Source organism: Xiphophorus maculatus, chromosome 12, assembly GCF_002775205.1.
Source record: "Xiphophorus maculatus strain JP 163 A chromosome 12, X_maculatus-5.0-male, whole genome shotgun sequence".
NCBI lineage: Eukaryota > Metazoa > Chordata > Actinopteri > Cyprinodontiformes > Poeciliidae > Xiphophorus > Xiphophorus maculatus.
Window position 1 is genome coordinate 17,862,987 of NC_036454.1, and position 26,211 is coordinate 17,889,197.

The window sequence follows — 26,211 nt, forward strand, 5'->3', positions numbered from 1 at the left end:
GTCTTGTACTCGTTTATCTCACTTTATACATTAATGTGTAACTTAACTGTACTTTTCACCTGGTTGTGGAATAGTGTATAATGCTGTCTGTGTAAATTCTGGGATGATCAATTCAGTCTGTATGTAATGGGCATTAAGTGAAAAAGTCAATTTAATGATGGAGGGGCTGTTATTATTTAGTGTTAATATGGTGGCATTTTCGTCAAAATACGTGATCATCTGTAATTTAGTTTCTTAACGTCGCCTCCTCACTTCTATAATCTGAAGGTTATGGAAGCTTTGCAACACCTGGTTGGGTCATGTAACACTGTAGTGTGGGCAGAGGCTCTTTTTATTTTAATTTTTTTAAAAGGCATGCCTTGCGCACCTCTCGTTGCATACAGATTAACAGACCGGTGAAGACGGTTAGGTTAAGGATGCCTGGAGGTGGGGTTGAGACAGATTGTCCCACACTGTGATATTTTCTGTCCCCCTGCCTTTCAAACAGCTCTGTTTAGATAAAACACTAAATTCAGGAAGGTAATTGGCTTTCTGCTTCTGTGATCTTAGAGATTCTTTGGGTGCACATGATCTTAAATAAACTGAATTTCATTGAATATTATAGCTTTATAGAGTTTACTGGAGAGAACAGTTTATTTATGATCCCAAAACACATTAGATTTTAGCTCATCTCTACCAGCTGCAATGGAGCTCGCAGAGGAAAACCCAAAGCCACTGTCAGATGCCAAAACCAGCACCGACGGTCCTGTGGATACAGGAGCTCAGAGACCCACGTGGAGTGGGCAGCTGGACTTCATCCTGGCCACGGTGGGATACGCAGTGGGACTGGGAAACGTCTGGAGGTTTCCTTACCTGTGTTACAGCAGCGGCGGAGGTGAGACTGCCAGATGGTGCGTACTGCTGTAATCAGTAATTATAGCAATAATAAATAGGTTTCTGGGTTAACTTTTTGCTTGGACAAATGCAAAACAAGCAAAGACAACTGTTTTCTTAGCCGTATTTAGTAATTATTCAGATATTTAAATTGTCACCTTCCTAAAATAATAGTAATTTTTTGTCAAAATGTTTTTTTTTTTGCCTAAATCATCTTTTGGCCAAAAAATGGTGGGGATTTTTATTCCTGTTTGTTTGTTTTTTGTTTTTCTTTTCAAAAATCACTTTTGACAAAAAAAAAAAAAAAGACCTAGGCCATTATTTTAGGAAGGTCACAATATTAATATTTTGCAACTTTTTGCTCCAGGTGCCTTCATTATCCCCTACCTCGTCATGGTTTTCCTTTGTGGCAATCCTCTGCTCTTCATGGAGTTTGCTGTTGGCCAGTATTCTCGTTTAGGGCCAGTGCATGCATTCGCCAAGATCTGCCCCCTCTTTAAAGGTAAGTGTCTCTCTCCCTGACAGAGGCTGCTTGTTTTGGTGAAGATAAACCTCTGATCGAATTCTCTGCATTCACACATGAAAATGAAGAAAACTTGGGCTTTGCATGTAAAAAACATATAAATACTTGGTAAGATTGATTAATTTAGAAATCTGATAAATATCTTCTTGGTTTACATTCAAATTTGTGCTCAAAACTTTAACCCTATATAATGTTTTATTGCATTGCAATAAGTTAGAATAAGTGGGAAAAAGTAATTCTATTCAAAAACTGAAACATTTGTATTATATAGATCTTTTCCCCAAAGAAACAGGCTCAAATTCATGTTCTTGATCAGGATCAATTCCTGAATTTGAGTTGAAGTTATGGGCTAAATAATCTGCTAAAAATGATAGAAAAAGTTAACATTTCCAGGGCCAGTGAACACTGAAAAGAAGGCAAGATTTGAGTCACTGTTGAAATAAATTTCGTGGGCAATGAGTCATCCAAGGCACATTCAAAGAAAATGTAAAACAAGATTGTTTGTATGTGCACTGTACCCAGAGTGAAGTCACTGATGAATGAGGGAAAATAAACACAATGGATCACACAAAAAAGTAGAGTAGATCATGTTTTTTTCCAAAGCCATGTTGGTGGCAACGTTATGCTTGTTCAAACTGAGAAAAAACAAAAACTCACATATAGGACGTGGTTGTGCCAGAGGACAAATACGTCCTACACTTTTACTCCATTTATGATCTGCACCTCCACCTTTTTTAAACCTTCTTTTTAATATAACAGGGTATTCAGTTTGGTCATAAATCAGTCTATGTTCCACTGGTTCCAAGTTTTTCTATGCATGTGCAATGAATGGATTTCATTCATCCATCAAACCCTCATTCTTTCTGTGAAAAGGCTAAATAAATATTGAGAGATAAATTGCTATATGTAGGTTGTGACTTTATGTTCACTAACGTCAATGGAAAATTATCATAGCTATTTGAAAAGAAAATCCTATGTAGAGCTATAAATGATCTATTGCTTTATGTTTTACACAAGGAATTGTATTCAACATTTATTAAGCTTGTAAATATCTTTTTTTCCACCTTGACAACTTCTTATTGTTGATGGATGAGAACTTGTTAACTGGAATATTTTTAATGGTGAATTTTAAAAAAGTCAGTTCATTATGAAGCTTAACACTAATTGCTAAGATCAATCTGTGGATCATCAATCCAAATTTAATGAAAAAAGCTAGCATTTTTTGAATAAATTCCCTTTAAATTTGAAATCTTTTCTAGACTACTAATACAAGTTGTTGTTGAACGTAAATAATCACACATGCCTTATTTATGATCCATAACTTTGCATCAAACCAACACATAGATTACTATCTAGCTCAAACAAGAGCCCAACCATCAACAATCACAACTGTGACTATAAAAGTGATGTCTGTCTTGTTCTAACATGAGATTTTTCTCAAAAGTTTTCTTATCTCCTTAAAAACAGAGATAATCTACCCGGTCAAAACGTTTGGGTCCTTCACTTGATTCATCGCTAATTTCTTCCTGGTTATTGCTCTGTGCTAAACAAGGGCCAAAAGCAGGTAGCTTGTTTCCTATATGCTCTTGTCAATGATTTAACTGTGCCACTCATTTTCATTCTACTGTTTTAAACACAGCTCAAGATACTGAATTACTATACTTAGCAAACATACCATCCTCCATTTTATCACTTCACTATTATAAGTTTTACTGTATTTATTGGTATTTTAATGTGTTAGCCCAACATATAGCTGTGGATAATGAGTGATGTGCATTGATAAATTACAGTTTTCAAAAGTTTTACAATTAAAACCTTTAAATTGTGTAGTGTTTACTACACTATCTTTAAAGCTGATATCCTGATAAAATCCAGTGCCACCATAATTCATAATCTGAAACTGGGAAGAATGTGGCTCATCATTATTCTTATCAAGAGATCAGAAGATCAGGTTTCTTAAAACCTTTTCTGAAACTTTTATTTGCTTTGTATTGGAGCATATTATCCCACTCCATGATCCCACAGGCATCAGGGAAAACCATTTCCATAAAAACCATGCAGTCTGTAACAATAGTTAGGTTACATGTGTCAATCACATCCACATAGAGGTAAGGTACCAAGATTTCCCAGCAGAATATTGCCCAAATGATCAGCATCCCTCTACCACATTGTTTTCTTCCTATCCTTGTTTCCTGTGTTCTTCAGCAAGGCAATACGAGAGGATATCCAGCATTATTTGGTTCACCTGTCAGTATTTATAATGTTCTGCCCAGGGGTGAACTGGGGCAAAAAAAAAAAAAAATCACCTTTGGACTTTTTCCTGCTTGGCTCATTTCCCAGATACATAAAAAATAAAGTAAATATATTTAGTAGGGATGCTCCGATCAGGTTTTTTGCTGCCGATTCCGATACCGATCACCCATGAGGCCGATCTCTGCCGATCATTGATCTTTGCCGATCACCTGAATTGGTTGTTGATTTTTTGCATCAAGTATAAATGCTGCTATGTGATCTGGCAAAATTGAGTGAGTGTTGTTAGCTGTGCGCTGCTTTACCTGCTAGCTAGCCGCTCCGGATGTCCTTTTGTTTTTGCATTGAGCCTCGATGTAGCCAAACTCCGTCAAGTGTTTGTTTTTTAAATATCATATTAGATTCGTTGTGTTGATGCAATTTCACGTGCTTCACCTCCGAGGTAATTTTCCGTGGCAACACAAACATCCCCATTCACTATCAGAGCTGCAACGACGGGATTTGTTGCCACGCGCCTGCGCAGTGTGAAGGAAAGAGGGGATCAGCTGCAGGCTGAGAAGTGAGATAAATGTGATCGGTTTTGGTGATCGACAAGAGACAGTGATCGGAGATCACCGATCATACACTTCGGGCGATGATGATCTTTTTTTTCAGCTGGAAAACGCTTTTCTTAAACGAGTAAAACAATATTATTTCTTTTTTTTTTTTTTTTTTTAGGTAGAATTATTAATTTATTTACGTTCTTTTCCAAAGATAAAAAAATAAGATTTGACATTGATATACAAACAGCACCGAATGTTTAATGGGCCGTCCTACTTTTTCTCATGGATGTTAAGTTTAGCCACATTTTGTTGGCGAGGGACATTTTTCTGCTGGATCATTGCTCAGTTTATGCAGTCTGAAACCCGACCCACTCAGACTGGAACAACAATGGCTTATATATTTAATAATTTACAGCTATTGCAGAACTTTGATCCCCTCTTGCTGTTAAATTCAACAACCACCAGAAAATAAGTTTTTCTTAAGACAGTAATAAGTAATGCTTCTAGTGAAGTGTGTAACCTCTTCAGCACATATTGCATAACTTCTGCTGAATCATGCCTTACTTTGCCATCTGTTCCTCCAAATGTCACTCCACAGGTGTAGGTCTGGCCACAGTTGTAATCTCCTTTGTCTTCTGCACATTCTACAATGTGCTGATGGGCTGGGCCTTTTTCTACTTGTTCAACTCATTCAGAGGAACTCTCCCCTGGTCGTCTTGCAACAACACTTGGAATGTCGTTGGAAACTGTTCCAGCGGTTTTCCTGGCAATGCCACCCATCTGCAGTCTTCAAGCCAGCAGTTCTTTGAGTGAGAAGCCTGCAGTTTTCCCTGCTTCAATTACATTTAATTTACAAGCACTTACTCAAATTATGTAATTTTAAGTTTTAAATAATTCACTCTTGTGTCACCTATAAATATAAACATGTTGGATTCTTTATGTGCAAAGATCAACCTCATCTTTTGTTGTTGCTCAGGAAGGAAAAGGAAGAGACCAAGATATAGAAATATGAATGTCCTTTTTCTTTTTCCCCCCAGTCACAAACTTTTAGAGAAGACCAGTGGGATTGAAGAAGCTGGTGGCCTACAGTGGGAAGTATTTGGCTGTCTTCTTCTCTCATGGATCATCATTTATTTATGCACATTTAAAGGAGTCAAATCCACAGGCAAGGTTTGAATCATTATTGTTTTTCCACCCGATGTATACATGCATTGTGCTGTGAAATTTTATTTTCCTTCTTACAGATGTCTTCTGTTAGTTTACGTCACTCTTTCATGCATCAAATCATAAATCACATTAAATATCAGGTGAAAAGGAGTTACTCTCACTTTCTGCTGACTGGTCCTTCAGCTTAACAGCATTTAACTTGTGCATGACGTCCTGCTGCATGTAGGACTCTAGTAGTCGGTCCAGAATGATCTGGAAGGAGTCAACGCTGAACTCAAACTGGCGCCGAAGGGCACTCACGAATTTGAGCTCGAGGTTTTTGCCACTTTTGTTTGACAGCGAGATAAGACTCCAGCGGTCGTGTTCGTTGTAAAATTACTTACAAAGCTGGTATCCACAAGTTTAACCTTCTCAACATGGAGGCTTCTATACTCAACAATGTTGTTTTTTTTCTTTTTTGTGCCACATAGGTGGTGTATTTCACTGCTGTCTTTCCATACTTTATCTTGTTCGCCCTGCTTATCAATAATGTCCAGCTGCCCGGAGCAAAGGAGGGCATCCTTTATTTTATAACACCTGATTGGAGCAAACTGTTTGAAGTCAAGGTGAGACTGAGGGCAATGAAGCAACAACTAACAGACATTGTTTGATTTTATAACCATATTTTGTGTATAAATCAGACATGTAATATGTCTCCATTTCTTTTTGAGTGATTTCTAATGAGACTAATTCTGTTCAAAATTTAGCAAATGTCAGAATGCCAAACGTAAAAAAGGTAAACAACACATACCTTTAATTGGTTGCAATCTAAAGTCAAATTTTCCGAAATCACCCTTTTTTTCCTTTTTTTGTTGTTGTAAAATTAAACATTTTGAGCAGATTTGACTTTCAGTGGCTCCATTAAGAGCAATAATTATTAAGTGTTGTTTAATCTCTGTGTTCTTGTTTTGAAATATGACTCCATGAACACAAAGAAAGAAAACAAAGTACAGTAAAGCAAAATCAAATAAAAACATGTAAATCTGGTCTTTGTTTTCTTCTGTCTGTTGCAGGTTTGGGTCAGTGCAGCTGCCCAGGTGTTTAACTCACTGGGAATAGCATACGGCTGCATGATTTCAATGGCTAGCTACAACAAGTTCAACAACAACATCACAAGGTAAAATGTGACTTTTTTTTTTGTTTTTACTGTATTTAACAAATAAAAGCTTTGTTGTATGCAAAATGTATCACCAATATGTTCAGTGACTTTCTCTAACAAAGAGAGCAAATTTGTCCTCATAATGACAATTCACTGGGATAGTTAGGGAATAGCGTAAATAATATACTGTTATTTATGTATAGACTATAGCATAAATGATAAACACTAATTACATTAAATTAAATTAATTAGGGCCTTTCATCAATGTTGGAAAATAATTAGCCTGAGAAAAAATAATATCATTTTTCTCAGACTTGTGTCTTTATGTTTTGATACATAAAGACTTAAGTATAAAAAACCTAAGTTTTTTTATATTTAAGTTCTTTAAGTGTAAAAAACATAACTAAATTAGAACTAAAACCAAAACAAAAATAAATTATTTCATGATTTATGAAAATGAAATCATTTTTATAAATGATTTCACAAGTGAACAGAACCAAAGTACTGTGACCAAAAGATTTTGCTCACATTTTGGAGTAGATAAACAGTCTCCGTAGTAGTTTCTAATCATTTGCTCCAAGCTTAAACTTTAGGTAATAGCTCAGATTTAGTGGGTTTCTGAATGGTGCAGACACCACAGAGTACTTACTTTTCAATATTAAGTGTTTTTTATCCATATATGTTTTATAGGACGTTTTCTTATTTATTATTGGAAGTCAGATTTTCTGAGCTCTTTGTTGGTAAAACAATAACATCCTTTACCAGCACACAGCATGTATTAAAACAGTTGTGACAATCATATCATGTTTAAGATTCTTTCAGTGGACTGCAAAGTTTAATTTGTTGTTTTGCAGGGATGTGTTAATAGTATCATTAGTCAATTCCTTCACCAGTATGTTTCTCAGCTATTGGCTACATGTCTTTTAAACACAATCTACCAGTGGACAACATAGCTACAGATGGTAAGAACCGAGTAAAGTGCACTGACTTTTTGGAAAATACTAAACAGGACTTTAGAGTGAATGGTTTTATTTTGCTAAACATTCTGTAAAGATAGAAGATGTTTCTCATTTCATTTGTTACCATTTGCTTCAAATTACACAAACTTTAAAAAGTGGTGAAGACCAGTACCTTTTTAACCTAAAATTATACTTTTACATAAAGAGATTTTTCATTTTAACTTTACCCTTTCTCAGTAATACTCAGTACAAACAGTTATTAATTAATACTTTCTTTTGGGAGTTATATAAAATTTGAGGGGTTGTTGGCGTTTTCAGCTAGTTCAGGTGCAATAAAAAATTGTGTTGGAGATGGGTTGTGCTTGTTTTCAAGTTAGGTTCAAACTACAATTAAGAATCTGTGGAAAGACTTGATAAATGTTTTGCAGATGCTTCCCATCCAGTCAGTAAGAAAGAAGAGAGGGCAACTATTTCATTCTCCAAATATGCAGAGTTTGTAGTGATGGATCACACAAGACTTGCAGCTGTAAATGCATTTAAGGCTCGAGCACTGACTTAAAGTGGATGAATACACACAATTTTGAAAACAAGATATATTTTTTCTTTTACTGAGTAAATAAGAAATAGTTTTTGTTGCTACATCGCATAAGAAACATTAAAGTTTGTGTTTGTAACATGACAAAATATGAGTGAATATTAAGTTAATTGCACAATGGTCTTTTCCTTCTACTTTTTGACAAGATGGTAATATACAAAATGACATTGTGGTTCAGCTAATAGAAGGCTAAAGATGTTTTTCTCTGTCTACAGTTCATAAAAAGTTTGTTTTTAACTGGCTCAGGTCCTGGTTTGGTGTTTGTTGTGTATCCTGAAGTTCTCTCCACCATGCCTGGCTATCAGTTCTGGGCTCCACTGTTCTTCATCATGCTGCTGTGTCTTGGTCTCGACAGTCAAGTAAACATCTGCACCGCTGTACCCTTTAAAATCATAAGCCGTAAAAATGTTAGTTTTTTCTTTTATGGCCTTTTTAAACTATAACTTTTAGAGTGGTCAGTAGTTTTATTTAGTCTATTTAAAATAATCTGGAAAGCATTCACACATGTGTATCTAACTTCTGTTTTATAATTCTACTCATGGCACACACAAATGGTAACGAGGCTGAATTTATTTAGTAGTACTTTTCACTTTTGTTGATCATTTATGATACTTTACATAACAAGTAACACTCTCTATAAACATTCATTCACAGTATTTTAATGATCTGTCTAGAAACCCTGCACTTTTCCTCTTACATGCACAAACTCAGAGGCTCAAAAGTAATGTTTGGCTCAGTGTCCTGCACGTTATTATCTTTGTTTTGTTCTTTAACATAGAAGCGAATGGGTAAAGTAATGGACAAATAAACAGGCTATAAAACGCTCTTCAGGTTGGGGTTTCGAGATCTAGTTCAAGATCATCTTCACGCACTAACTTAGTCATGGATGCATAAGAACTGGATTGAAAATATTTCACTTTTCGCAGACTTCTGTTTCATGCTGCCATAGTTATGAAGGTACTTCAGAAACTAACCATTTTAACTGTAAAACAGCAGCATCCTAAAAGATGGCAGAAAACATTGGTGTTGGTTGATGTTTTTATGGACTGAAAATGGTAGAAGATCTGAGTTTTGATCCATCTAAAGAATTAGAAAATAAACTTTTTTTTTTGCACTATTTGATCAGCTTATCATTGATCTTTCATCAATTAAATTTTTCACCTCTGGCACTATTTTCATTGAGTTGTAGCACAAACAGCCCATATTTTCTGAGGACATCCATGTCACAAATGTAATAGCGTTGTGTTACGTGCTCAGAGTGAGTAACAGGTGTTTTCTGCAGTTTGGCAATGTGGAGGTGGTCGTGACGTTCTTAAAGGACGAACTTGGAGTCAAAGTTCTTAGGTACCTGAAGAGAGATGAGCTTCTTGTTCTGGTTGTGTGTTTTGTGGGGCTTCTTTTGGGAATCCCTCATGTAACTCAGGTGAAAAAGTCATACCCTTTCTTTATATTTTGCTAAGAATAATGAGGAATGCTGACAACACTTGCTACTTAAGCTTTACTGTCCTTTTTTGTAGGGAGGCATTTACGTGTTCCAGCTGATGGACTACTGCACTGCTGTGGGTTCCCTTATATTCCTGGCTTTCTTTGAAGTAGTGGCTGTATGCTGGATCTTTGGTAAAGTTTTGCATTTAGTTCAACCTTTTACAGCAAAATGCTGTCTTGTTACAATGCCATGAAAGACTTTAGGTCAAAGTTTTTATTTCCATGGCAGCCAGATTTCATGCTAAAGGTTACATGATATTAAAGGACTTTTCCTCTGTCACATTTACTCTTATTCTCATTTTACATGTTTTTCTCAATCAGACTCACATACTTATTCACTTAATATGTAGTTTAACAGCTGGAGGTCCATGTCCTTATGCATCAACTCTTAGTTTCTTTCTGCCAGGAGTCTTTCCCTGATGGTGAAGAGGATGCGAGGCGAGTCTCCGAGCCTCTTCTTCCGCCTCTGCTGGCTGCTCCTCTGCCCCCTACTGATGCTAGTAAGTCCTGTTTCTGGCTACAAATCCTTATGAAATTCAGTCTTCAGGACTGGCTTTGTTTTCCACACAGAGCATCCTGGTATCCAGCATTGTTCAGTACATGCCTCCTCGCTACGGAGAGCACATGTACCCACTGTGGGCTGAGTTAGTGGGGTGGGTCGTCTCACTGGTCTCTATAGTGTGGATCCCACTTTGTGCTGTTCATGAGATCTACAACAGCAAAGGATCACTTCTTCAGGTGAGCAAATAAAATATATTTTGAGCCTCTTATCATTTTTGTTGGCTGCATTTAATGTTCTTGTTAGATTCAGGCTGTTGTTGACTTATTAGTGGGAGATCATTTGGTAAAATCTAGTTTATATGTGATTAACTCTGAGAAGTTATACAAGTAATGCTTTATTTTATACCTGACTATTTGTCCGAGGTAGTTCTCTAAAAGATAGTTTCTATTTCATCTTCTTTAACCCTCAGAGAATCAAAAAAGCTGTGGCTCCTACGTTAGACCTGGATGCCAGGGATCCTCATCCAAAGAAGCAGAAAGCAGACAAACCAGTGTTGGAAAAACTGTTAAGGTCATCTGTGTAGCCAGAGAGTGAAAACCAACTCTGTGTGTGAAATGATTAGTCCTGTGGGATGCTTAGATATTTTAGTCTTTGTCTGTTTTTACAAGGTCATGTTTTTATGAAAGACATAACTTTAAACAAACTGTAAATTTTGAAGGTTTTTAATTTTTTCTGTAAAAAACCTTTGGTTTTATCCATCATCTGAAGGATAAATAACAGCAATTTACTTTTAGAATCTTACTGTTATGTAAAAAATAAAACTTATTCTGTATGCTTTGTAAATGCAGGGATGTTATTCTCAGGGTGTTTTTGACTATTGTGCTTGGTGGGCTTTGTGGCGCATAATGAATCTGTGGAACTGGCAATTTATGCTTTTGTAAATCTGAAACACAACAGCTGCTTCAGTAATGACACATTCAGATCTAATGTGACAACAAGTCGGTAATAAACCAAAAGAATAAATTAAAGAATCAAATCAAACAAGTTAAATTCTGAATTTGTGGCTTTATACCTACAAAAAGAGGAAAAACAAAGGCTCACATGGAGCCTTTTTGACTGAAACTTAACTTTAATCTCACCTCGCTTTGTTCTGTGAGTAAATACTTTCTGATGCCAAGACGCTCACTCAGTTACAGTAGATATAGTCCTGCCATGAACCAGAGTAAAAAAGGCTCTGTTGTCCCTACATGATGTATAAAAGTTACTCTTTACTCTGCACTGTTCATTTTGAAAGCATTTCAGGACAAAAAAATGCCTCACTTTCAATTTCTGAAAACTTTACAAGGAAATAATTAGAATTTAGAGGAATTAATTTAAAATGTTAAAAAACTATGTTGCATCAAAAATGCAAATAAAAACAGATTTTTCTAGCCATAAGCAGTGATCTATTCAAGATCATGTTAGTTATGCAGCTAAACTGATTTACATGTAAGTAGAACTTAGTTGAATTTTTTTATGTTGTATTAAACACGTTTTGGTTATTTCATTGAACAACATAAACCAAAAAGCTAATTAAAACATTCTGAAAATAATTAAAATTTTATTATATGTACCTCGTTAACTTCAAGTTATACATAAGGAGATGTTTCATGAAAATCTAAATCCAAAAAATAATTGTTTACAATGTGTCTGAGCTTATATGCTGCAGACATTAGACTTTATTTCCATTGCTCATCAATACTTCTTTAAAATAATCCCTTATAAGAGACCCACCTTCACATTTACAGAAGATTAAATAAACCAATCTGTCCAGATTGATGATTAACCTGCTGGGGAAGATTTTGTCTGATATCTTTTTAGACATTATATTTTGTTCAAAGTTGTGTTATACTTCTCTTATCAATATTTAGTTTCAACTTTATCCTTGTTTTAAAAAGTGTAAAGTTAGAAAGACAGTTCATGTCTTTCTAAAGTTTATGTGATCAAATCTGTTATTCATTTGAATGAATGTTTTGACCAAAGTTACTGAACATGTTTATTAAACATATTAAGCGATAAGAATGCGACTAGATTTCCTATTGTTGAAATGTAATTTATTATAACTCAAGCTTTGTGATTGTTTAACAGTCTTAGAGAAAATATAAATGATTTACTCTGTGTCTGTAAGGGGAAAAGTCAAAACTCAATGAACGGAAAAACTTTGGTCAACAATGAAGCTGTAATTTTTCAACCTTAGGAAGTAAATATAAATGGCAGAAATGATGATGTAATGAAAAATTGTCTATGAGGTTCTGACTTACCTTCTTGGCTATTTCTGTTGCTGACTAAGAAAAATATTTGTCCTGCTGGAGATGTCTGGATCAAAAAGTAGTGAACATATTCTTTGAGAAATGCATATCATTATTCAAGTGAGAAGTAAACATTCGTCTCAATTACACTTCTCCTGATATTCAGTAATAAAAATAAAAATCTTCAAGTTTTTATACTTTTTTAAATAAAGTTTTTAATAGTAAGATGTGTCTGCCTCATGTAAATTTCTTTCTCCTCACATGTCTTTCACTGGTTTTTGATATTTGATGTAACATCCGTTGCTTCCCGACAGGCATAAGGCCGTAGTATTCAATTAGTTGTGTATTGAATCTTAAACAGCTTCATTATTTCACTCTTTCTTGGGAAGAAACTGCAGATCAGCAGTTCTTGGAGGATATAAGCAACTATAGCTAAGAAGCAAGATTAAAAAGAACACAAAATGAATTAAAACATTCATTGATGTCTACTAAAACATGCAGGGTACAAGTCAGACTATTCTTATTAGATTACTTCATTTTTATTTCACAGTCACCATTAAGAAATCAATAAAATAAACTGAAAAAGCTACACCTGAGATGCCATTATGTATGTTGTCTACTAAAAAAAACAGTCAAACCAACAAAAACAAAATTATTCCAAGTCTCCAATATAGTGAAATACAGTATTTATTTATTTACCTCTAAGACTAATGAATGATCGTTTAGGTTTTTTGTTGTTTTTTGTCCTCTTAGTCCCAAGTATCTTATGAACCTATTACTGCAACATGTTAGTGGTGTCTTCCTTATTGCCACTAGGTGGCAGCATAGCAACATAAATTAAATCATAGTAATGGTTTTTACCCCAATGGCGTCCATTCTTTAACAGTAAAACCATTAACATCGGTTTCACCGGCTGTATTTTAGTCTTCACAGTGATGGTCCATCTCTGCTCTCATGCTTCAAACCAACCATTACATCTGTAAATATAGCTACCATATCTTATTAAAGACTTCACTTCAGTTCAACAGCAGTAGAAACCTTTATTATTCTAATTTATGCTCCTCATGATCGGTTTTGCTGCTCTGGGCAAAGAATGACATAACGACTGCAGAAGTATTTAAAAGGAAAATAAAATGCATTAACAGATGACAAACTGTAGGAGGGGGATATATGCAGGGTTAAAGTATGTGCAGGGCAAGCTTAATCACGCTGACTTGACATCAGCACATACGCTGATAATGTTGACTGTGAGATTGTGATCTCTTTGTATGGTTAACATAGTGAACTGCAGAAAACAAAACCACTCCAACCACAGGAGATCAGAGCTGAGTTAATTACTCCCTTGTCATAAAGTGCGGCTGTAGTGCCCTCAGCAGAACTGTACGTTAATCAATACTCCCTTCCTGCTTTCTCCATGACAGAACGTATCACAGGCATTAAATTAGCACTGGGAGGGCTGTGTGATCAATAGCTATAGACAGTGGAGCCCAAGGGGAAGTAAATTAATGACCAGACTAGGAGAGGAGGTTGGTTGTGATCCCGGATGGCCAATGAAAGAGGAGATAGGCTGCTATCTATTTCATGTTGAGTGGTATGAAGCTATTTATCTCTGCAAGCCAGAGGGTGAAATTAGCAATCGAGCTTGGTTTTTTTTTTTTTTTTTTCTTCAGTGTAGAAGTAACTCTTGTGGTGTTACACAACATCCTCCAGCTGCTGTGGTCATCCATCTGCAGTAGAGTAAAAAGCAGAAAAGTGGTTATGAAATAGAAATGCTTTATGAACACTAAATGACTTCATTAGATGATCTTGGTGAGCACATTCCCTTTTGATATCATTTCAACTCCGCATCAGAAGCCTGGTGAATTTAGGGAAAACATTCTTTTGACCTTTGAATTTGGGAATATAGTAATTCTTTGGACAGATAAGTCTAATACTGAATTAATTGTAAACCAGAACAGATGACACATTTTTTGTGCCAAAATCAGCAAACCTCATATCAGCTGCAAGCCATGGATGTGGAAGTTTCAGGATTTTGGGATGTTTTTGCTGCTCACTATCTGAGGGGCAAAACGAAGTTCATTTTTGTTGTTTGCCTCCAATTTATTACCTTTCCTAATATGTGGATAGTTGTTATATCAATGTAATTAAAGAACATTTACTAGGGTTTTCTGAGTTCAGGAGCTGCTCTGTTTCATTCACTTGGTGTCATTTATCTAGGACATGACGACGACATGCACTAAACAGAAGGCAACCAGATTTCTTCTCTTGTTTCTTGATGACGTTTCACCTCTGACCTAAAAGATTTATCCAGCTCCAAAAAGCCCACAATCTAAAACTTAGGAGCATAGATAAAATATCTTCAAGAAAAAAAAAGAAATCTAGTTGTCTTCTATTTTAAGCACTTAGAATCAGTTTTATTTATTTATTTATAAACTGTGTGCTAATGAATCAGCTCATCTTTTAGAGTGTGAAAATTTAAGTATGAAGTCTTTTAAGGCATCGGATAACAACAAAAATCAGAGTCCACTGTGATTTGTGGACGACTTTTTGACCATTTTTGTTTGCTGTCTTCCTCTTCACTCCTTTTCTTTGCATCTGCAGACCTGCACTGAAATCTCTTCCTCTCCACCTTTGTGGCACTCATTACAGATGTGCACTCTTTTGTGGTTTCTTTGATTTGCATTTAACTGCGTTACTCTCAGACAGGACTGATTCATCTGACAAGCAACTATGAAGTATGACTCACAAGTCAAATAAAGTAACCTAAAAAGCATAGAAAAACATTTTAGACAAAGCCTCAGCAGTTTTGCACCGCAGAGTAGAACAATAATAAACAGGCTCTAGAGAAATACAAGGTGAGTGTAAAATGCATCCTTTTTTATCATTTCTATGAGAATTAGATGTTCAGTATGGCTGAGAAAGCATTTATGTTTACTTAAGATCATTCTCTCAGTCTTTCAAATGCAAATGAATAAATCTAGCAAAGTATTCATATGCAGATAGGAGCTTCAAGGCTTGAATGCAACAGTGCACTTCACTGCACAGTTGCCTTTGTAATGATGATTTTTTTTTGAGTGTTTCATTTAAACTGTTTAGGATGTGCATGTATTACAAGTCTGCTACTGAATGAACCTCAACCCTTGCTGGTAACAGGGCCAGAGCACCTGCTTCTAGTGTTTAGAATATAGATATCACATTTTACTTGTGTCAAGTTTTTTTTTCCATATTTCTTGCCTAAAACAACAGATATGCATTAAGTAATCTAGTATCTCCAGAATTTACTTCTTTCTTGCAAAGAAGCTTCCTGAAACTGGCAGCAGCTAAGCTGAATTTCAATGCAAACATAGTAATTTCAAAAATACTGTTTCAAGTGCAGCATTTTTTTTGTTTTGTTTGACCTTTCTGTTCTGCCTTTTTTCCAGATAAAATGTCTTATTTATATTTTCTAATCTATACAGTTCCTCTCTAAAGTATTCATGCCCACTGAACTTCTCATTACTACCACAGACCTCTATTTTCTCTATTTGTATTTGTTGGGGGTTAGTGAACAAACATGATCATGAACACCAAGGAATACACCACAAAGGTCAGTGATAATGTTTTGGAGATGTCTAAAACAGAGCAAGGCTATAAAATAAAATCCTAAGCTTTGAACAACACAATGTTCAACATGTTATCTGAAACAGACGCAGCCTTAGACTTCACAGGACTGGAGTGCAATAATCATAAAAAAGAGGTTCATTGACTCTGCAGGAGCTGCAGAGATGCATAGCTTAGGTACTGAAGGGTCATACTGGTCTATCACGTACAATCTTGTTGTAATCTGACAATAAACGGATGTAAATATTTTTGAAAGGCACTGTACCTGCAGAAAAAAAAATCTGTGATTTAGAAAAATATTAAATATGAAATGACAGCATTTCACCTTTCTCTCTCAGTATGCATAAACTTCACTACAGAGGAGACATTTCTCCACAGATGACCTTGAGGATCCTGAAATGGTGGCTAAAAATACCAACAGCACTCTTTCTTATTCACAAAGAGCTTCATTAAATGGTGCAGAATACAATATGAATGTAAGTCATGAGTGCTGGCACACATTTAGAAAAAGTCTTTTATCTTTATAAAAGATTTCACAGCAGATACAGCATACTGTGTGCTTCTACCTTTAGGTCACAGAGATTTCGCAGCACTTGAATCTGTCTGTATTTTTTAGATAGCAGGAAAAGTAGCAAGGTTAAGGGTGATTAAACGTTTGCCTTTTCTCTATTAATTTGCATCCCTTTTTGCCCTAACCTGATTGCTGGAATTATTTTTATTTTTTTCTAGCCAACACTTTTCTCTTTAATGTGAAACCTAGTAGTCAGTCAGGAAACAATACCTTGCTAATCAGCTCTTTAGCTGAAATCATTTTATTAAAATTGACAAAATTAGAGCTTTTCTAAAGACAAAGCTATAACTAATGAGCAAGAGGAACCATGCATTTAAACGATTTTAAATCTTCTCCCCAGACAATCCATTATAAGCTTTCATCTCAGCTAAATAGCATCAAGACCTTTATCGACATAGCTTTTACATGTGAGCTGTGCCATCAGTGTTCAGAATCTAGAGATATTAAATTAAGGTGAATGCTGCAGAAACAAACTGCGTCAAACTAACATGGCTGAATCTTGTTGATCCTTATTGATTTTGTTCTGTCCTCATGGAAAAATGAAATGGCAGGCACCATCCAGCCTCTTTTTTTTAGGTCATCTGAGCATATTTATGGTGGCAATAGAAGAAAGAGACACAAATGACAGGGGATGTCAGTGAGACAAATTGCGCCATGAATTGGGTTAGATCTCCTGGGCATGTTCAGAATGAGTTGTGACATAAGTGAGCTGCCTTTTGACGGCTTCTTCAAAATCAACATTTATTTTCTCCCGCTCTGCAATAAGCAAAGAACTAACTCCCACTGTATTTGCTTTGGGGACTCTTCATTGTAAATCTATACGTATTGCCAGTCAAATGCAATTTCAAACATTGCTAGTGGACATCTTAGAGTATTGCATTTCTTAAAATCAACAAATGGATTTTTAATCAGGAAAGATTGTTCAAATTACTACTGAAAATACATGAAATACTAGAAATTTTCCCAAACATCTTAAATGTCAAAGGTCCAAGAGCCGTAATTTTTAGCTCCCGATTTTGCATCAGCAGCATCTCATTCACAAAACAAAATATGCTACCTTGTTTGTTGTGGCATGTTTTGAATGTTGTATGGGCAAAATAAACTTGTCTTCAAGTCTTGTTTGCAGAGGAAATATACTTATCAATGATCCATTCATCCAAAATCTGATTATCCTGGCAGGGTCACAAGGAGGCTGGTGTCGATCTCCAAAGTTCATGGGTTCCCTGGACCACTCCACACAGGACAACGCAGAGTCACACGCAAACACACACCCCAACAGCGCCACACCATAAACCCCTCTGTGCCAAACTTTACACTCGACACAATGCAGCCAGGTAAGGGCTGTTGTCCTGGGAACCACCAAACCCAGAACAATTTATTGGTTTTCCAGACAGGGAGGCATGATTTGTCACTCACCGCTCCACAGCTCTGGCGTCTCATGATAATATGCTTTACACTGCTGCAAGCTTCAGTTTTTACACAGTGCTTTTCAAAATGAGAAAGTGTGGTGTTCAATTAAAGATTTTTTTATGTTACTCTATTGTTCTTATGGATCTCAAGTCTATTAATATCAGCTATATATTATTTATTATTAATATAAGGTTTCTCCCCACCTATATATTGATGAAATGAATAATCATGCACTCACGCAAACACACACACACACACACACACACACACACACGCACACGCACACACACACACACACACACACGCACACACACACACACACACACATGAAAATGAGACCTGTTTTTCTTTTATTTTTATTTTTTTACCAGTAGTAGACAGATCTGAGCTGAGAATAAATCATCAGATGCATCTGATGGGACGTGACAGGAAGCAGAGTCAAAGGGATCAAATAAAGCTCAATAAAATAATCATTATCTTTTTAGAGGAAGTGAAAGATTCAGGTCTTTAGTAACACTGTTTGGTGTTGCAGCGGCGACATTGAGACGCACCTTGAATAATGAGTTTGAGTGTGTGGTTGATTTCACAGCCTCAGCCGACCCAGCTAAACATGTTTTGTGGCTGTGAAACCTCATTTAGTTTGTAAAGACTCACCTCTGTGTACTAGTTTCGAGTCAAATCCTTTAAAAAGAAAAATGTCATGACTTATACATATCTCTAATAAATTTAGTGAGTCTTATAAATAATGCAAAATGTTTCTTTGGTAGTTTTAATGAACCTGCTGAATTATTAAAACCAGCAGCCGTCATAAGGTTTCATAAATGGTTGGTGCCACCACAACGGATCTTGCTCCAATTCTTAAAATCAGTTTCTTTCTCTGTTTTGAACTCAAACATGTTTTACCTTCACACCGTTACTTGTTTAATGTAATATCATCTCAATGCGACATGCTGCCCTCAGCATTCAGTCTGAGACAAAAAAATCCTGTTTTTAAATTTAAAAATTGCCCATTGCAGACACTGCTCAAAAATCACAAGGGAAAGATGAGACAAATACAGTAATCATTTAATAAATACTTCATGTTCATAAAGTATCCTTTGTTTTCACCAACATTTCTTACTGTTTGCAAAACAGTTCATGTATGTGGAGGACTGGTTTTGCAATCCATCTTCTTGGGGAACAGGAAACCAAATATTTTGTCAATGGGAAACTCACAGCAGAATGAAATTCACCTTTAATTGAAGAGATTTTTATGTTGAAAACCACAAACAAGAGGCGCACCTACCAAAAAGAAAGGAAAAAATGGGATAATAAATGAAAAATTATGACAAAATGGCTCCAAACCAACACAAAAACAACTACAAAGAGAGAATAAATTAAGAATATGATTAAAATAAAATATATATTTAGGGAACATGAAAGCAGAACAAACACAAAAACTAATTTCACAAGGAAGTAAAGAAATACCTAAGAAAGGAGAAAAGGAACCTGAAAGACTAAAATGGCCATGGTTTTCTGATTGTGTTGAAAGAGCTGAAACAATATTATTATGCCCCCAAAAATGAAGTTTACAGCACAGAGTGTTGAGATGGCTTTGGGTTGCATTTAATCTGCAAGAATCTCTTGTGTTCACAGCCTTTCATGGGGTCTGTGCTCAAAATCTTAAAGAGGGACCCCTATTGGGCTGAGCATAATCAAATGACAAGTGAAACAATTACAGATGTTCACGTTTAATGGCCAAATAAATTATACATATCAAGAAATCCTAATAATGTATGAAACAAACAAATAATCAGCAGATAATTAATTTGAAAACACTTTTTCTGAAGCATAAAAGGGCTTTTTCAGTCACTACAACAGAGCTAGTTGGAGAGACAATCCAGAAATAGACATTAACAACCAAGAGTTGGATCCCTTTATCTTTCGACTAGGGCTCAAAATCCAACTTTTAAGACTGTACAAAGCACTTAGATACACACTCAAATTAGTCAAAAATGAAGCAGGAAAAAAAGTCTTATGTAATTTCATCTGAATTCAAAATGCTTCCTGCTGAGTGGGAGGCAAGTGTGTTTTAGCTGAAAGGTCAAACACGCTGCTCGGCAGCTACATTCATTGATTCTGTTATTTCAGTTTTAAGATCAATGGGAAAATATTCCAGAGAGCATGCGTTTGTACGTGTGCACATAATCCATGAATGTCACACATATTGGAGACACGTCACTGGTATTCCCATCACGGATCACCAATATGTTCTAAAGGCCACCAGGAAGGAAATAACTAACAACACAGATCTGATATACAAAGCTTTTACAGCTGAAAATTACAATGACAATTGTCTTATTGAAGACTAGTTAGTCTTTTTGTGTCGCTCATTTTTTTCTATACACATAAACGTGCTTGTTACCTACAGTTCTTTTAGTCAGGTTATCAATAATTTTTTTATGAACCTAAATAATAAACTGGTTTATTTTCTTGATCAGTTCTGGTTCTTCACATGTTTTCAGATAATTTGCTGTTTGTTTGTTGTATTTTTTAATAGAAAAGGTGCACCTACAGTTTCCACATGCATGCCACATTCCAATTTGAATTTGACTCCAGCTGTTGTAGTCGTAGCATTGGCACCAGCACACATAACTGCAAACTGGATTCTTCCTGCACTTGTCTATTACGATTTTTAATTAATTATTTTCTACTAAAAGCAAGCGATTAAAAAAACATCGTTGTCCTCATTAAATCATATATTTGACTTGGTACACAAACAAGGAAGCAAGAAGGTCATGTGAAATTGGGGTCACAAACAGGGCCACATCCTGTTTTAGGCAAACAAGAGGTAAATAATCTAGCATCTTCAGACATGACAGCATCTGGCAGAGGGTTGACCTACAAGCTTCATCTTTGAGACCGCAGCCGGCAGCTAACCCAGAACATGCAGCCACATATTTAGGAAAGCAAATCAGCCACCTGCGAGTGCACGCCAACTTACAACTTCTCAGTGGCAACCAAAACAAAAAGGCGACGGCTTGTAACATTCATAGATACCACTGCAGCTGAGAATGACATAAATGATTGATTACATCGAATTTTGCTGCCTTGAGCCTCTTCTATGAACCTCACCGCCTTCAATCCGCCATTGAAATGGTTTACATTCTGTACTCATCCTATCTTACCTTCACTACCGAACCTTAGCTGATCTTCTTTTGAAGCTCATTCTGTGTCTCCTCAGCAGCTGCTTATACAATCTTTACGGATCCCTCTGAAAGCTTCTCCTCTTTTCTTTTCTCTCTCCTCCACAGTAATTTTCTCCCTCCAGTTTTTCTTGACCTTTAATTTTTATAAAAACAATCGAACTATAAACCACTTCCTGAGTTGATATGGTGAAATCTGTCTCCACACATTACAGCACAACAGGCGCGGCAGATTAGCAAGTTTTCATGACAGGTGGGTGAAAGATTTCTTTCAGGTTTAACCCAGTAAAGTTTCACTCCGTCAGATTTCTGGAGGTGTGTTTTATTTAGGTCAGAGCTGAAGGAGAGCCAAGTCTTGATTCTGTTTTTCTGCACAAGGGAAAACATTCAAGAGGCAGCTGCTTCACATTATTATCCCCTTCTGCATTTTAGTCTCTCAGATATGCTCTTTCTGAATTATGTTTGGATTCCAGTGTTTTCTTCAAACATCATACTTTGCCTGTAAAAAAAAAACACAACAATCTCACAAGATATTCAGTTCTTTTAACATAAATGCTCTCATATGGAGGTCTAAACTTGTTTTATTCATCTGTGGAAAGCAGTTGAATTAAATCTAAACAACAACAATTAGCCTTATTTTACTTATTTAACAGAAATGAACAAAAAAAACAAAAATGTGTTTTAGTGCTGAGGAATAAATCACATCAACATAACCCTTCAGCATGAGTTTCATCCTCATTGGTTGAAATTAGTTCAGTGAGACCTCTGTTTTTGCCATCTACATAATAATTGATCACTTTCAGCAGTGAGTTGTTTGAAATTAATATTGCCTGTTTTAAGTCAGTTTCTTCCATTTTATCATTGTCAGCCAGTCCTTGGTGAACTTAGTGGTATGCTTTGGATTGCTCTTGTGTTGCACGGTCCAGGGTTCAGTATTCTGTAGTTTTTCTACAGATTTTGATATATTTTCCTCAAGCATTCTGATATATGGTATAATTCTTCTCTTGTTCCCATTCTCTACATGTTAACCTGATGTGATACACCTGTATAACGTTTTAGATCATTTATGTTGGGAATAAATGTAGGGGTTCCCTAATTTGTTCTCCAAAAAATGTTTTTCAATTACATTTTACAAAAACATTATTATTGTTCGTTAATTTTCCTTGCATTTTTCAGTACTGACAAAAGTTATATTACCTCTCCATATCTGTTAGACCAATACCCAAAACATAAGGGTTACATTACATGTGATTACATTTATTATTCATGTCTAATATTACCAACATGATGTGCTCTAGCTACAGTCTTAACAGTTCAGTGATTCCAGCAGGCTGGAGATTGTACTGACGTTCAGTTTTAGTCACTCAAAACCCCCTTGAAACCAACACAATGTTTGGTCTGACTTTGTCACTTGGTTTCCCTTATGTTTATGTTTATGAATAATCCTGAAACTGAAAACCTTTCAGAGCAGACAAGGATGACTTTTGAAATCAGTATGAGGTTTCTGTTTGCAGGGTTCGGCTAACAGAAACTGTTCTTCTCTCTGTGTCTCGAGTTAGAAAGCTTTGTGAGAAAGGTTATGCATACGTATTGCAGATGAAAATGACCGACTTTAAAAGATTTTCCAAACTGTAGCTGCGTTATGTTTCTCACGATGCTCTTTGTTTTGGCACAGGGAGTGAGACGGGTCTCATGGGAGAAACTTTCACAAGAATTTCACATTGCGAGTCTAAGCCCACTAAATATTTGAAAAGGCAATTTCTTTCTTGAGATGTGTGTTGTTGTTTTGTATTAATAAATATTTAACTTAATCATGAAGGAAACAAAGACATTAATATCACTGCATACTTGTTTACTTCTTGCTCTCTGGACTCAGATCTGTTTGAAAGATGTAGAAATAAGAAAACATGGTCAGAATATGTTTTTGTTAATGCTCCCCCCATTTCAGTTCACTGCCAACGTATCCCCACGAGAGAGAAGAGATTTTACACAACGAGCCCATTATCCTCTATTTAGTTCTGTGCTCTGCTTTTGAGGGCGAGATAAACCAGTGAGCTACATGAAAGCCAAACTCACAGAGCATACTTGCTGCGACTACGGCCTTTAGCTTTCTCACTTTCACTGCATGATTTGTCGCCTCTTGTATGTTCGTTTATCATTTAATAGCACATGAAAAATAGAAGAGGGATTGTGAATCCTTTTGTAACATCCGGTTGAGTTGTTTACCAAATCGATGCAGCAAAATCCAATTTACCCTGCTCAAATTTCGGAGTGGGTTCTTCAGTGTGTTTTTGGCCACTGTCCCGTGCTCTCCCTGCCTGATTCAGCATGAGTAATACCACTGCTGCTTGCTGGTGATTTTAAAAGTAGAAGTGTGCAGCTGAGTCACCATGTAGAGGAGATAATTGTATATGACAGCGCTGCTGGCGACAGCAGCCCGTGAATTGATGCTGCTGAAGTATGAGGAGTCATCAGTGTTGAGTCAGCGTGTTATGCCTCAAGGACAAGCCAGCAAAAAACTTTTAATAACTAAGTAGCTTGTCCAAATAACCGGTGGTAATGCAAAGAGAAAAACACTGTCCTGGAAAACAGTATTCATACCACTTGAAGTTTTTGGCTTTGTTACCACAAACTTTAAGGTGTCTTGTTGAGATTTCATGTGATTTGATCGACTCAATGTAGCACATAAATGTGAAGTGGAACAACAACTAAGAAGGGTATTCACTTTTTTTTTTTTTTACAAATAAAAATTTAAAGTGTGGTGTGTATTTGTTTCAAATGCCTTTATCCTAATGCCCCTAAGTAACATCCACTAATGGAGTCCATCCATGTTTAATTTATCCTCAGTATAAAAATTTTAACCCAACAAGAGGTGGCTGCCAAACTAACCTGACAAACTATGAAGTCTATATATCAGGGAAACCCATTTACTCAAAGCCCATTTTAACTCTGAAGTTCAGCAGAAAATCTGCTGATAGTTGAACTATCAGTGGAGGCACTCTACACATCCTGCCTTCAGTCACAAAAGTCACTGTGGACAAAAAGACATAAAAAGTCCTATTTTCAGTTCATTGCAGGCTGGGTAGGGGTCACATAGCAAACAACCCTGATCATCAGCGTGAGCACATTATCCCTGCAGTGAAAAATATTGGCAGCATGATACTATGGGGATAGTTCTCATCAGCAGTGACAGGAAAACCGATCCGAGGTTGGCGAGAATGACGGATAGAGAAAAGCCTCAGTATAAAACATACTGCAAAAGACTTCAGACTAAAGTGCAGGTTCCACTACCATAAGGACTACAACCCCATAAAGCAAGATCTACAATGAAATTAGTTGCATCAAAGCAGATTCATGCAGAATGGCCCAGTCAAAGTACAGGGCTAAATCCAGGTGAGTATTGATAGCAAGACTTTGAACAAATGTATGTTTAGGCAGCAGAATTGGTAAGGAACAATGTAATAAAACTGTCTAAACACGGTTTACACACTAAACACTGCTGTTAAGCAGAGCAGATGATCATCCCGGTTTAAGCAGAAATCCTGTGTAGAACAGAGCCACACATGGCTAAACATCTGGAGGTGGGTTTGAGAGGAGCGATGCATAAAGGATTAAAATCAGAGAGTCAAGCAGGAAAAATTGAAAACCAACTGAGCGAATCTCGACATGACCGAAAGGGTGAGCTTGAATATGATTAGTTTATATTCAGAAACCTCATATCAGGAAGGTTTTTGACATTTACATCATTTCATTTCTGCATGTAGCCTCAGAGTGGTGCACTACAAATGCCTTTTCAAATAACTTATTTTTTTCTCCTTTGTATTTCTGATTTTATTTTATGCTTAAATATACATGCAAATGTTATATTTTCTTTTATTCTTCAAATTATCCAACTCAATTAAACAATTATTTCATTTGAGCATGCTGTACAGTGTAATTTTTCTTATGTCTTCTTATGTCCTTTATGTCTTATGTTGAAAGTTTACAGTTTTTTGATCTTTTTGTTTTTATACTTTTACCTTCTGCATGCTTCCTTTAGAGGTAAGATTTTTTTTAAGCATTCAAATATCTGATATTGATTGATTGATTGATTGAGATGCAAAGAAGAGAGCAAAACTATTACAATGTTAGCACTTCAAAACTTTATTGTGATTGGGAAATCCCTACTGGATACTATATAAATTGACAGACCAAGATTATAGCATTATGTCTAAGAAGAAAAGAGAGATAGCAATAGATATAAATGACATAAGAAAACATAGAGAATTGATTGAAAACTGAACAAGAAACAGCAGGTGAGTTCAACCTTAAGAGAAGAACTTGTAGTGAAAAATATGTCTGAAAGGATAAAATCTTTAGACACAAGTGGTTCTGTGTTCAGTTGCTTGGGAAACATTTGAATCATTTATTAAACATTAGTGCATGAAAATAAGAAATTCATGTAGAAACACAAATTGAGATATTGCTCACCAACAAACAATCTATAATTGCTCAATTAGACTAAAATAGCAAGAAGTCCTGTGAGAATTTGAATTCTCACAGGACTAAAAAATTAAATGGATCCATACAAGACCTAACCTCTCTATAATATAATAAAAAAGATATTCTGCTAATTTCAGCTGGATTCTGAATTTGTAAACATTTATTTCTTAAATGCATGTTGTTTACATGTCTATTTTATGTTATATTAAATTTCTATCTGTTAACAAATCTTTACTATTCTTGAGTTAGAGGAAAACACATTGGAATTCTATTCTATTCTATTTTGTTCTATTCTATATTCTGATCAGTAAGTGTTAACCTTTTTTGCCTGAACTTGCCTCATTAAGTTTTATTTAACAGCTTCTCTGCATGTGAAGGCCAAAACTACCACACCCTCACACAGTGACAACACTGAATTTTTTAACTCACTGCTCAGTTACTGAATTCAGGCGTTAATCACATGCACAGTCTGATTTTAATACTTTGTACTAAGCATCCATGTTTGTTTATTGTCTTTAAAAGTGCATTAGAATTGATAGACACGACAGGTGATTAAAAATTTCTGATTTTAAATTTATTTGGTATAGTCAATTAATTAGAGTAATCTTTAAATCCCACTTCCAATCATCTAACTCGGCCCC

The 26,211-nt window shown here is 35.9% G+C and overlaps 1 pseudogene; it reads left to right on the forward strand.

The window, feature by feature from the left end:
• The first annotated feature begins 408 nt into the window (after nt 1–408).
• LOC102223775 lies at nt 409–10,732 on the forward strand (annotated as a pseudogene).
• Nucleotides 10,733–26,211: the final 15,479 nt, after the last annotated feature.